The sequence below is a fragment of the Bactrocera oleae genome, chromosome 6 (assembly GCF_042242935.1).
Source record: "Bactrocera oleae isolate idBacOlea1 chromosome 6, idBacOlea1, whole genome shotgun sequence".
Lineage (NCBI taxonomy): Eukaryota > Metazoa > Arthropoda > Insecta > Diptera > Tephritidae > Bactrocera > Bactrocera oleae.
The window spans coordinates 51,035,670-51,049,676 of NC_091540.1; the positions used below are offsets into that span (position 1 = coordinate 51,035,670).

The following is a 14,007-nucleotide window of genomic DNA, read 5'->3' on the forward strand; positions in this document are numbered from 1 at the left end:
CACGCGGTAGCAAGATGTCTGAATGAAGGTATGGCATTAAAAAAATAACTACAACAACACAAACAATTATTACCACTACCGCCATACTCGTACGAAAGTGATCGTAAAACGCAGTTTGCATTGCATTGCTACAAAAGGATTCATGAAAGACCGTCTTCATTTCGCAGTTGTGCACGTCACACCGCTCGGCGCTAGGCAAGACAGCTGATGTGCGACTCGCTATCATCGCAATGCTCAAACGTTGTTCCCATTGGCTGACATTTGATTGGTCACAGGCGGGGGCTTTGACGTTGTCAGCGCCTGCTGATGACTTTGTTGATTGAATTGTTTGTGCGTGCGTGCTACTGCTTACGTGTGTGTGTATGTGTACATGAACTGAGTGCTCTGCCGGGTGACAATGCTGCGTTTGCGAGCCAGAAATGCGTAGCTGTGTGGCGCGCTGGTAGAGTTAATGAAATGTTAGTGATAGTGTTTTTATTAGCCATTTAATTGCTTGTTGAAAGATTAGGGCGGCCATGAAAATTGTCGCAACCAGCAATACTTTTGATTTCTACCGTTGTAGTGACGGTATAATGCGTTACCGCATCTGGGAGGTTTTCTAAGACAATAGTTCTCACAAACGAGGTCATGGCAGATAATTTAATAATTAAAAATAAAAAGTTAATGAGTAAAATTGAATCGTAAAAAAGGAAAAATAAATACGGTAAACTAACTATTCCTCGTGTAATAAAGTTGTCTGATGCTCATCAATTTGAGGATTTCTGATATTTTTTCATTTAGATTGCCAATTTTATCCTATAGATCCAGATTTGCTTTTTCTATTTTATTAAAATTTCTATCGCACTTAAATAAGACTTAAAAATACTAAAACTATTGATAAATATTTATATTTGTTGATTTAATATATAATATGTACGCTTTCATCATTTCATCTTGGTGTAACAAACTTCGTTGCAAACTTAATATACCCTGTTCAGGGTATAAAAATTACCAACATTGCGCTTTTTAAACTTTTACCACCTCAGCATACATAAAAGAAATATAATAAAATGCAATGGTTCAATAATGAAAACAAGCAATGTATGTACGGTATATATACGCACATAGGTATATTCGTAATTAAACACTTAGATTGCTGTGTATGTCAGTGGGTATACATGAATTAAAAATGTTCCATCTATTTCCGATTGCAAAATAAAAGTGAAGACACTTCGGAACTGTGCAACTACCGCCTAAGCAAAAATTGCAGTCATAAATGCAATATAGTACAATACATATTCGTACATACAAACATTTGTACATTTGAGTGAGTCGAATGAGTTGTTACTATCAATTAGATGGGCTACATGCACTCATTGCTCGTCTGCCCCTCAGCACGGTCCCTTGGGTGTTAAGCACACACACAAAATCAATACGAGTTCATCATTTCAAAGCTTTGTCCAACCGACCAGCCGTCTGTCTGTCCGTTCGCTTGTCGCTGCGGATGAGTTTGATTTGCATATGAAATTACAATTTAGCAAACGTGTATTCAATTTCTTTTCAACATGATTACTCGGACGTATTGTACAATAAAATATCGCAAAATCCCTAAGCGAAACATGACGAACGATCGGCTGGGCAGAAAGCAAAAAGCGGCCAATAGAAAATCTGCTATTCAATGATGGATATACCTACACAGGTATATGAAAGTTTGTAAATAGCGAAGCAAGGTTGTATGTAGATTGGCAAAAAATGTAGAAACCCAAAATGAAATGGGCTGAAATTTAAAGCACATATGTAGCAGACCATACTTCAGCACATACACATGTACATATGAACTCATGAGATGAAATAATTCATCAAATGAAATGACAATGTTCGACTATGATGACTATCTGACGTTGAATGGTTGTACAATCGAGAAAAACTTGTGAAATTTTTACATTTTTACAGTGTACGCCATATTTTCTATCGGTATGTAAATATTGTATTTAACGTTTGATTCTCATTTATCAACCAATTTGATTGATTTTTTGGTTTTTGATAACTCAATTCAATAATATTCTTTACATGAAGCGTCGAAATTAGAATGTCTTACACCGAAAATAGTCATTCAACTCGCACTGTATTTTAACGAAAACCATTTCGACCTTATAAAAAAAAATTGTTATATTATAGAAACAGAAAGCCGATTTGAGATTTAAGGCACGCCATTGGTTGACCAATAATTTAGTTTTGGGTCGCTGCGCATATCAAATCATCTTTAGGTCATATTTTTCAGACAAAACGATACAGTCAACCAAAACTGATATCGCTGGATATTGATTCATTATGTCATTTCACTGTTTAGGTGTTTCAACAAATCGGTGGGGTCTTTTCTAATGCCATAAAATTATTCAGCTTCAGCAACAAAAAAAATTTTTGGAGGTCTGATTTTTTTTTACCACACAGATTTTTAGATTTTACTCTTCATTAACTGTTTTTTTGAGAATTTGAAAAAAAAGGTATATGTCTGGAATCCTCGGGCCTACCTCTACCTATAGTCGAAATAACCTCTACACCACTCGATATGCTTCTAAAAATAACCAAAAATCCATATATCATTTTGCTGTGGCCAATAAAGGCGGAGAGTTAATTGATGTATTTAAGAAATAGTCAAAAGATATATTTATATACATATATGATGGCGATTCGCAGCACTCCTGGCTGTACATTATGATACAAAGGGCCAAATAAAAAATAAAAAAAATGATTTCAAATTTAATTTTTCAAAGCTATTTAATAGATGGCGCATTCTGTATATACGTATTCCACACATACATATGTATGTAACTCTAATTATAGCAACATATAGCACATCATCGTCAACACAGTAATAAACTTCATCAATGACTTTCAATGAACCTCCAACTAAGCAAACCGTAGCTTAAAATAGCATAGCTAAAATTAAACGCTATTTCGTAAATGAATTTTCATAGCGAAAATTTAGAGCGTTCGAATGGCTTGCAATTCAAAAAGCCCCAGGAGCAAAACTTTGTTAGCAAGCCATGCAGATTCTTCATGGTTGTTACTATGCTATGATGTACTGTGCTACGCATCACCATTACTCGATAGCCATCAGTTTTATATGCTGAGCAGAGGGAGTCCAAACATAAATATTTATGATGTATTCCTACTCTGTGTGACTAACGGCCAATTGCCGACACAATCTGCACATACCTATAAACACATTTCTACATAGATATACATCACAAATATGTACAATTTGGAAATCCTCACCTCAATTTGCAGAAGCTATTGGCAGTGAGACAGCCTCTATCTCTCCTAGTTGGTTGGAGCTTATGAAATGTAACAAGTTTCGAATTAATTAAAAACTTCGACATTGTTATGTTTTGTAGTTACTCAAATGCAAATATTCTCGTAGTAAGTCAGTTAGTTTGTGCTTGCAACAGCGCTGCTCACGATACATACCCTCTTCTACTTGTATATAAATATGCATGAATCCACACACCCCAGTTGCCTCCCATTTTTTTTGCCTCTTCAGTTTCGCATTTTTCCATTTCATGTATTTTGGTATGTTTTGCTTATGTATTTGTTTTATCTTCAATTTTGTTGCTATTTCTATTGTTCACAACTGTCTATGACAGTCAAATCGGTAGCCTGCCTTACCGCCCGTGAGGTTTATACCAAGCCAAATATACATTTGTACGTATGTAAGTATGTAGCTATGAATTTCTATACTTTTGCTATGTTTCGTAAAGTGACTGCGAAGACTGATCCGAATACGGAGCGTGTTTGTCTCTTCTGAAATAATGCAGCGTTATTTATTGAAATTTTGCAGCATCTGCAGACACATTCATCCTCTATTCGTTTCATTTTTACAAAGAGAAGTTATAAAATTTTGTGGTAAAGACCCTAGTAATCGTGCTGAATTGTTGGAAAAAGTTCGTAAAATTATTGGTATCGATGCTAATTTTACGACGAGAATATTAATTGAGGAATTAAATACGAGTAAAAACACTATTTGGAGAATTTTAACAGAAGATTACTGTATAAAAATGTCTGTGCGTGTTTTGTCCCACAAGAAGTAAATGAAGTGCAAAAAAGTCAATGAATTGTTGATGCAAAAACGGATTTTCTCATTAACCACCTTCCGTATTCGTCTGATCTAACACTATGTGACTATATGGTATACTATTTCCAAAACTTAAAACCAACATGAAATTAGTAGCCGTAACACACGTAAGCTGACTTCTTGATTATTATTGAAATTTGTGAATATTTTCTACATTATTAATAATACTAATTTGGATCGTTTATGGAGCATCGTCAAAACTAAACAAAGAACAATGTTCAAAGATTACTATAATTATGTAATGACGTAGAGTTTTTGTTGGGCATCGCTATTATAGCAAAACTCTCGAGGGAATGATTTATTTTTTTTTGGCCAAATTCGCACTATTTTCAATTGATTTTATATAGCTTAATAATAGTCAGAATAGTCCAGAAAAGGAGTGAAACACATTTACTTTTCTCCTGCTCCTTGTTTTGAGATTGCATTTAGTGTAAATTTTTTCTTTCGAGCTTAAAGGTTAAAAATTAAGAGAATCTTTTCTTCAAACGTTTAAATAAGGTCCATCAACTTGCTGGGAATTGACAACAATCGGCTTAAAAATACTACAGCAGCGGTGACCAAAAAAGGTAACTACGAAGCCCCAGAAGCGCAAGTATCGCTATATTAGAGAACTAGCAAAAAATATGTAGAATTGAGCAAGAAAAACACATCAAACATGACATAAGGCAACTTCTTTGTCTTTGAAAGTGTTTTTCACAGATTACGGAGAATTCGGTTTCAGATAGTAACTGGGGAACTCATGAATCAATTGATATTTAAGAAAAGCACGGAAAGATGAGTTTTAAAATAAATTTAGGAATAGATGACCTAGAAAACTTCTTGGTACAGCGTGAAAATGTACAGAAACAGTATAGAAATCTTTTATCGGCAGTTCGCAGGAAAAACCTTTTCAGCCCCTCTACTTTGAAATTTACAGCTAACTGTACAGTATTCTATGCCAGTATAAGAAGTAAATGAGGTAAAATATAACTTTTTAAGAATAAATTTGAAATAATGCTGCATCTGATATAAAAATCTCAAAACTTGTGAACTTATTTTGATTATTCCTAGCGCGCACTGTGCGTAAATTTGTGTCTGTTTGCGTCCAACTTTTTCCCAACTTATCACTTTTTTCTATTCATATTTCATTTGTTCACTTTTATCTATTGTTTTTCGTTGTTGCTGCACGTATTTACATGCGTTAGCAGCTCGTTTATCCGTTACACCAACAGTTTAGATGGCTGGCCACGTTCGAACGGCATTTTTGACCTGGCTTAGTGCAGTTTGACATGCGGGCAAATTGAATTTCGTGTTATTCAAACTAACTGTAGCTGTGGCCCTGCAAGAGTGTGCCCGTGTGTGTTTAGTCCATGAAAAGGGTGGGCACTCGCTCAAATTAAAAATATAATATTTGGTTTTATTGCCGTTTGTTGAAGCATAGCTTGTCCCGCTTGTTGGCGGCCAATGACTTGACATTATTTTTACTCATCGGCCATGATTTGGTGATGTTGGTCAGTGGGAAGAAACAAACAAAGAAATATCGTCGATTTAATTGGTTTTAGAAGTAAGTCGTAAATTAATTAAATGAAAAAATGTTTGATAATTTTTTTAACCAAAAAGTATTCTTTTATATATATTTTATTTGTCATGTATAGTTTTTGACGTTGTGGTATCCGTATGATAAACTTTCACCACTATAATTCTGAATTGTTTAAGAAGTATGGCAATTCCTCTCTTACCAATAAGTGCGAATTTGGACTGGGTAGGAAATTAAGAATAAATAAACGTTATTGGTGCATCATTCAATTATTAATCCTTAGAAAATTATACAAAAGTGTTTGGTCTGACCAAGAGATCGATATTGACGAAATTATAGTAGAAACTAGTTCCCTACCCACCATTTCGCCAGACTAGACCCCAAGTTACTATTTACTCTCCCAGTTTCAGAAAATTGGAAAAGATTTCGAATATGCTCCAAACATATGAAGTAGATCCGGCAATAGTTTCGGATATACATATGAGCGTTTTGTAAGAACTTCTTAATTTAGTGTAATTGGATCCCAAAACTTTAAATGCTGTCGGGGAGGAAAATTTCTCAAAACGGCTGATACGAACGATCGATATCAAATTTTTTCACGACCTTCTTTATTATATTTATTAGGTAATGATCGAAGCAATAAGACGTTTGATAACAACTTCGACTTTTCAAGCCACTATGAAGTATGCATTTTTACAAAAAAAAACGTTTTTGTGTTTTGGTAAGCAGCCATTTGTCAAAAAAAAATTGTTTAACTAGTTCTGCGGCCATTAAACTAATCTAATTCATATTCAATAATAATTTCTTTAAGGTTTTTGGATTTATGATTAAGACTTTAAGCAGAAAAATCTTTCTCACAGCCAGATACTTCATTTCGGAAGTCTTTTGGTAGATGGGCTAGGGAATCAAGGAATTCAAACTTTTTCTAAATAAATTGCCTATTATTAAAGTATATTAAATTTGGCAATGTAAATTATTTTTTTTAACTTCCCGCTAAGAAAATGGAAAATTTTCTAAAAATCGGGAAGATATTGGTTTCACCCCATTTTGTAAAAATCGAGTTCTCAACAGATCTCGACGTTTTGAGGGTCGAGGAAGCTTCCCCGAACATTTCTACGATGATGTCCGTATGTCTGTATGTATGTGTGGATGTATGTGTGTGTGTGTGGATGTATGTGACCCTCTTATAACTTTTAATCGGCTCAACCGATTTGAATAAACTAAACGGCATTTCGGTTTCATTGCACTTGAATTTCGTGTGAGTTTGGACCCAATCGGACGGACCAGTAGATTTTGAGAAATCTCAAAAATAAAAATTTTGAAAAATCCAAACGACTTGACCGATCGACACCAAAAACTAATCAGTTCTAAACCTAAGCAAACCGGGTCAAAATCGGTTGATTTACTTGCGAGATATCGAAAACGAAAAAGTTCGAAGAGCTCAAAAGCAGTGAAAAAAGCGAAATTTGAACGTTAGCGTATGAAATTAGCGGGAAGTTGCAGGGATGGCCCTTGAGGCCAACCGTTTTCCACATTTTTTTTTAAATGAAATAAAATGCAATTAAAAAAAAGTCACAAAAAAACGCGTTTTGTCAGACTTGCAAGTGAATATAACTTTAAAATTGTACACATTACATACCATATATACAGACCAACGGCGAATGTCGTACACGATGAGTTTTATTTTTACTTTAAATATGAATTTATGAACGAAATATAATAAATTTTCCTCTCTCATAGAAAGTGTCACAAAACAAAATAATTTATTTGACCACCAACGAAGCTGCTGCTGATGATTTCAAAGTCAAAAAGAATTATTGTTAGTTCTGAAACGCTGAACTGACGCTTCGCTACGTGTGTACATGTGACAACCTAACAAATTAAATACAAAATTCTTGTACTTTCTGTTGTTCGACAACATTTCAAAAGAACAAAATGCGCAAGTTAAAATGGTGAAGAAATAAAAAGTCAAAATATTTCTAGCAAATAATCAAAGAGAAAAATTATCACTTAAGTAATTGTTGTTGCTGTCCGCAATACATAAAATCGTGTTGACAATTAATGGTTTATATTTGAGCTTTTCGTTTGTTCTGATGACGCCTTCGCACGTCACACCGTCACCACAGCAGTGGGCGGTTACTAAAACGGTACGAAGAGGTTAAAAAATTCCATTCAAAAAGCTTAATGAAATTTTACAGGCAAAAAAGTGTTGGCGCAAATATTGCTTTTCGCATGCAAAATTTCGGAACAGTCCGCATGGCGACAAAATGAAAACAAGAAGTGGAAATAAAAACAATAACCACGCATACCCTAAGGACGGCGGGCAATTCAGGAAAACATGACATTTGAACGCTTTTCGTGATAAGCTGCGCTTCAAAGGGACTCAATATGTGTGTGTGTCGTTGGCGGCTAACGAATGATAGTCTGTGACGCGACTAAAATGTTGCCATATGCATGTAAATTATAGAAAGAATTGGCGATTGGTCGTAAATTTTGGTGCCTTGCTGTTTTGAGTAAAATTGTTAAAAAGAATTAAATAAGTGAAAAAAGGTATATATAAAAAATAAATTTCATAAATATGTAAAAACATATTATATATTTATATGTTGCTGGTTGTAATTGTGTACACATATGTATGCATGTGTGTAGTACATATGTACATATTTGCTAGTACATGTGTTCATATTTGTTGTACGCGCATTTACCGACAACGCCCGCAACACGTGTCTTCAGTTTGTTACATTTTGGTTAATTTATTTTTGTTGTTTATGCTTTGTTTTTAAGCAAAAAAACGTAGGAATAAATGTATTTTAAAAAAGACAAGTAAGGCAAAAGAATGATATGAAGAAAGGGAAGCACTCAATTTTAACGAAATGAAAAACACATGTCCGACAAGGCGACTTTACAAGGTGGCGGGATCGTTGAGGCTCCGGTTTCCATTTTTTTCCAACTTTGCATTACACTCTTGCGGCAGATCCGTTTAGAATTTTTTTTTCGGTTGTGGGTGTGTACTTGTGTTCGAAAAGGAAATATACAGTACAGTCACGCCCACGAAATTGTCCGTCGGTTTGTATATTATATTGTTGGTAAAAGTAATGAGTGTGCTGCGAATGAGGGAAATTGTTCTCATTCAATCACTTTTTTTCAGTTTCTCATTAAAATTTAAATTAATTTGTAGGAAAAAGTTTATTTTGTGAAAATACTAATCATGCAAAAACATTGCTGGACTCAAGCTCAAATATGGAAATTATTTATTGTTGTACATACATACGTAAGTATATACTTGTTTGTACACATAAATATGTACATAGTTCGATACAATTGTTCTTAATAATGCAGTGTGAGTTACGTTATGATTAACGGCGGAATTTGATTATTTTCTAAAACATTTACAGCAAAAAAAAAAAAAAACAATGGTATTAATTTGGCTTTTTTCACTTGTAATTTGACAGTTCGTTCTTTGTTTCCCCTGCGGGTTTGGGGAAAGAATATGCCCGCGGCAAGGCATGCCTGTCGTAAAAGGCGACTAAAAGCCAATATGCACTATGACTGTTATTATATTCTTTGCCCAGTAATATCAGCATAGTATATGGAGTGATAGTGCTATAATACTCAGCTTGAACTGATATTAGAAACACTTTAAATGAAAAAGCGAATAAAAAGACATTTGAAGTTCAAGCGACAAATGTCACCAGTCATTTGAGTAATGGGGAGCTCAACTGGCAGTAGTTTAGGCTACGCAGTCTGACCGGAGACTTTCCGGTACCACGGGGAGCAGAAAGCCCTTGGACTTCTGTTCAATCTGCTCATTGGGTTCGGCCCTTTGGGGAGTATCGTGGTGGCTGTGGTTTAAACCTAAATGCTGGAAGAACTGAATTTTCAGTTCGAAAAAAGAAGTTACACAAGTAACTGGGTGCCGTACCCGAAAACGGAAGAGGTTTTAGGTCGGCCTCGAATCATACCAAGATGGTAGTGTGGACCCAGACACACTGCCACTGGTATCCAAATAAATACTTGCATAAGCTCGTTTTGTTTGGGGCGCTGATCAACGCATTGTATTGATCCGTTGTGTTTTGAACACCGTGAGGTAAGGCCGTCGCCGGCAGGTACTCACGTAAATCTACAACGAAAGTTCGTTCTTTGTTCCCCCTGCGGGTAGGGGTAAGAATTTACCCGCGGTAAGGCATGCCTGTCGTAAAAGGCGACTAAAAGCCAAATGCACTATGACTGTTATTATGTACCTTGCTCAGTAATATCAGCATAGTATGTCAGGAATAGTGCTATAATGCTCAGCTTGAACTGATATTATAGACTTTAAATGAAAAAGCAAATAAAAAGACATTTGAAGTTCAAGCGACAAATGTCACCAGTCATTGAGTAATGGGTTGCTCAACTGGCAGTAGTTTCGGCTACGCAGTCATACCTTTACTTTCTGGTACCACGGGGAGCAGAAAGCCCTTGGATTTCGGTTAAATCAGCTCATTGGGTTATGGCCCCTTTGGGGAGATTCGTGGTGGCTGTGGTTGAAACCTAAATGCAGGAAGAACTGAAAATTCAGCCTAACTGTTTTTTTAGTTCTAAAATAAAGTTGCAAAAAGCAACTGGGTTCCGTACCCGAAAACGGAAGAGGTTTTAGGTCGGCCTCGAATCATACCAAGATGGTAGTGTGGACCCAGACACACTGCCACTGGTATCCAAATAAATACTTGCAAATAGCTCGTATTGTTTGGGGCGTTTATCAACGCATTGCATTGATACGATGTGTTTTGGAACACCGTGAGGTAAGGCCGTCGCGGCAGGTACTCACGTAAATCAACAACGAAAGTTCGTTCTTTGTTGTTGAATTATTATAGTAGAAGTAACAGTAGTGTCTTCTCGAACGATTGTTGAGTAAAAATTAATAAATATTTTTGGCTAAAATGTAGTCCATTACGGAGGGGACAGACAGTCATTGTCGGAATTCAACTTGACTCGTCATCCTGATCCCTTATAAATCTATCTCGATTAGTTTTAGGTGTTAAAAACAATTGTTAGGTGAACAAAGCTATTGCACTCTGTGGCAACATGTTGCGAGAGCATAAAAAACATGTGATCTAAAACCATTGACAGACGTAGAACTGACTAATAAGTCATTGACTTTTCTTAGATCAAGATAATTCAGGACGTATAATTTTCGATTTCACATTTTTAAATAAGTTTTTCGCTGCTGTTTTGTTTAGCCAACAGTAATCCCATTTTAGAAAAAAAGGGCAAAGTAAAATCGAAAATTATCAATAATTTCAATGAATAACATTTAACATTTAAATCAAGTCTTTTGATTTTAATACCAAGTCCTTAACTTTCTGTTAGCCCATGATTTTCAGTAGCGGTCGAAATCTTTTGATTCATGTGAGGTCTCAAGTTTAAACTTGGCTTTGAGTTTGAAAAACTGCGGACTATGTTATTTTTGTACGAAATTTTTTTAATATATTGAATACTTTATGATTTTCTGTAAAGAATTTTCGATTGCTACAATATATTAGAAGTCTTTGATGCAAGTTGCTACGAGCTAGTCAGTGGACACCACGTTGTGCAGTCTGTTAATCAGCTTTAAAGATTACTCGTATATATATTATATAAAACATATTTACATTATATATGTTTATTTCCAACAAAGGTGAATTTATGTGTTTAAAATTCAGAAAGTTTTATAAATCACGACTATTGCTCCGTTAGTAGCAGTAGCGCACGGTTATACGAATACTTTAGGAAACTCGTATTCACAAGATGGTATAATTAAGGAGCCAGTTTAGGATTAAAAAAACGAACTTTTTTGACTTTAAGTAGTGTTAGGAGTCTTAAACACACTCTTCACAAATTTTACAAAACTTTATCTTAACTTGACTTTATTTGCAACTTAGGTTAAGTGCATTAAGTAAACACACTCAAAAAATTAAATTAATAATAAGAACCCAAAGCATATTAAATACTTTGCCGAATAAATCCAGTTCGCCGAGATTATTTTAGTTTATTTAAAATAACAAAGTCTAAAGAACTTTAAAAACCAAAATTTATATCTTTTTGCTTATAAATTTATAAATAATGACATAATAAAATGTCTAAGCTGACAGCAATAGCCAATTAAAAACTTAACAAAGTCATAAAATGTAGAACCTAAAAAATAGAGGGATGTTTTATTATTTATTGTTTAGACACTCACATAAAGATACATATGTATATAAATACATACATATGTATATAAAAATATAAATTTTCTAAATGATAGACAAAGCCACTAATTCTATCAGTTCATATGAGACCAAATATTCATAAAATAGTTGACACACAAAATTTAGGATTTGCCCTCGCTGCCAGCGCAACAACTACACTCAACAGAAATTTACATCATTGAAATTCAGTCGCTCAATTACAACGCCGCCCTTAATTTTTTAATTTTCGTTTTTACGCTTTATTTAGAACTTTTGCTGCATTTCACGCCGATAAAGAGGCGCATAATTCATTTTTTATGCTGCAGCGACACTAGCGCTACCAGCACCGACACCGTTACACTACCACTCGCATCACAGCGCAACCGCCGTGGGACTTGCTGCTTACGCAGAAGATTTATGGCGCTTTGGGGGAAATATTGCCTGCTTGCGGTTGCATTTCCCCCTCAATGGAACTCGCTTATGACAGCTCGTCTTGGATTAAGTAGCAGCAACACACACACATACTTATGTTTGTAGCTGCAGCTTGTGCTGGATCACAAGTTCATGTGGAGATTTTTGTGTGGAATTAACTAATTGGGCTACAAATCTCTTGTTCCCGGAAATAATATGCGTTGCCAACAAGGAGACACAATTGAATTGTATGCCCCGCTTATGAATGCGCTTATACACGTCTTGCTTGCTTGCAATCTTGGCGGTTGCAATTTATAAATGCAGAGAAATTGCAATTAATAAGGAGTTGCCGCAGCAGTGAAATGCGCGAATTATGCGGCGCTTGCAATTCTTCGAATCATTTGGGCTGGCAATGAAGCGGAAATGGGCATAAATCATTTTTATGCATTTCCAAGTAGGCTCCCGGAGAAATAAATTAGTGTCAACAGCAAGTCGCATTCACACACACACACACATATTCAAATATATTTATGCAGATCCTTTGATTCGCAATGGATTCATTACGGGTATATTATTGGTTGCTGCCAAAAGTTGAGAGTTTTACAAATTAATTTGCTTGATTACCACAACGAACTAAAGGCAAGCAAGTCGACATGTGACTTGTAATGAACGACAAACCGTTAATGCTGTAACGGAGAGAACTTACAATGCGTTGAATGTATGAGATTGCTCAGTAGATGTGGGACACCTATTTCGACTACAAATATTTATATGGCAGTACTTAATTGCCAATTTTTGATTGCAAAGAAAGCTAAAAAGACCATCTAAAAATACATATGAAGTAATGGAATTTGGATCAAAACATCTTCACTTGAGATCCACTTTATTGACATTATTATTATAAGTATAATAAGAGGTATTTTGAAGTCAATTTTTCAGGGTCCTTCCTTAAGCGCTAGGCATAAGGTGCTTTTTAACATTCATTAGCTATGCTACCCTCTTCTCAAACTTTCAATTCGTTTCTGATCAATTTTGTACTTTTCAAAAAAAAAACATGTTCAAGCGAACGTTTGTTCAAGCCTGTTTATATATCAACATACTTACTTGTAGACGTATTACAACATGTATATTTTGGGAACAAAGTTTATGTTAAAGGCAAAATAGTGAAGAGTGGATAGTGGATTGGGCTGAGTCGAATAATAGCTGTCTTCGATTCGCCAAGCGTTACTCTCCAGCGAATCGAACAAACTATACCAGATGCTCAAACAAATGGGCAGCGTTTGTGGTGCAACCCTGCTCTAACATGTTCTCTGACGCATGCACAATAGTGTTATGATTCTTTCTTAGTGGAGAAAACCTTTTTTTCGCGTTAAAAAACGTTACTGTAACCCTAAAATTTGATTTTCTATAAATTATCATAATTAATTTTAGGTCTTATGTTTTAAAAATACAAGAAAAAAAAGTAAATTTGTATTTTTATTTGTCATTTGAACTATTCACAATAGTAAAAGTCAGCTAAACTATGCAAAACACAACTTGGTAGCATTGAAGATAGGAGTTATACCAATTTAATGAGTTAATTCATTTGGGATACAAATTTTCAATTTTTTCATATCTATTGATGGCAAAATATAATTAAGTTACCATGAATTAATTTCTATATTTTCAAGTCTGGCATATGGCTAGATTAAAAACTTCAAGGACTAGTCATAAATTGCAAATTTTACTTTTGTGGATATGTGTCCGCAGGACTTTGCTTAGTGACTTACATTCACGAT

At 35.0% G+C, this 14,007-nt stretch overlaps 1 protein-coding gene and 1 long non-coding RNA gene across 2 annotated transcripts in view; one reads left to right on the forward strand and one right to left on the reverse strand.

The window, feature by feature from the left end:
* LOC106622717 (uncharacterized) overlaps positions 1–14,007 on the reverse strand; it is a 78,225-nt gene that overhangs the window by 35,498 nt on the left and 28,720 nt on the right. The window lies entirely within an intron of this gene.
* On the forward strand, positions 7,343–8,221 carry LOC138857772 (uncharacterized). Its single transcript, XR_011396948.1, has 2 exons — positions 7,343–7,777; positions 7,829–8,221. It is a non-coding gene; the product is annotated as an uncharacterized lncRNA (long non-coding RNA).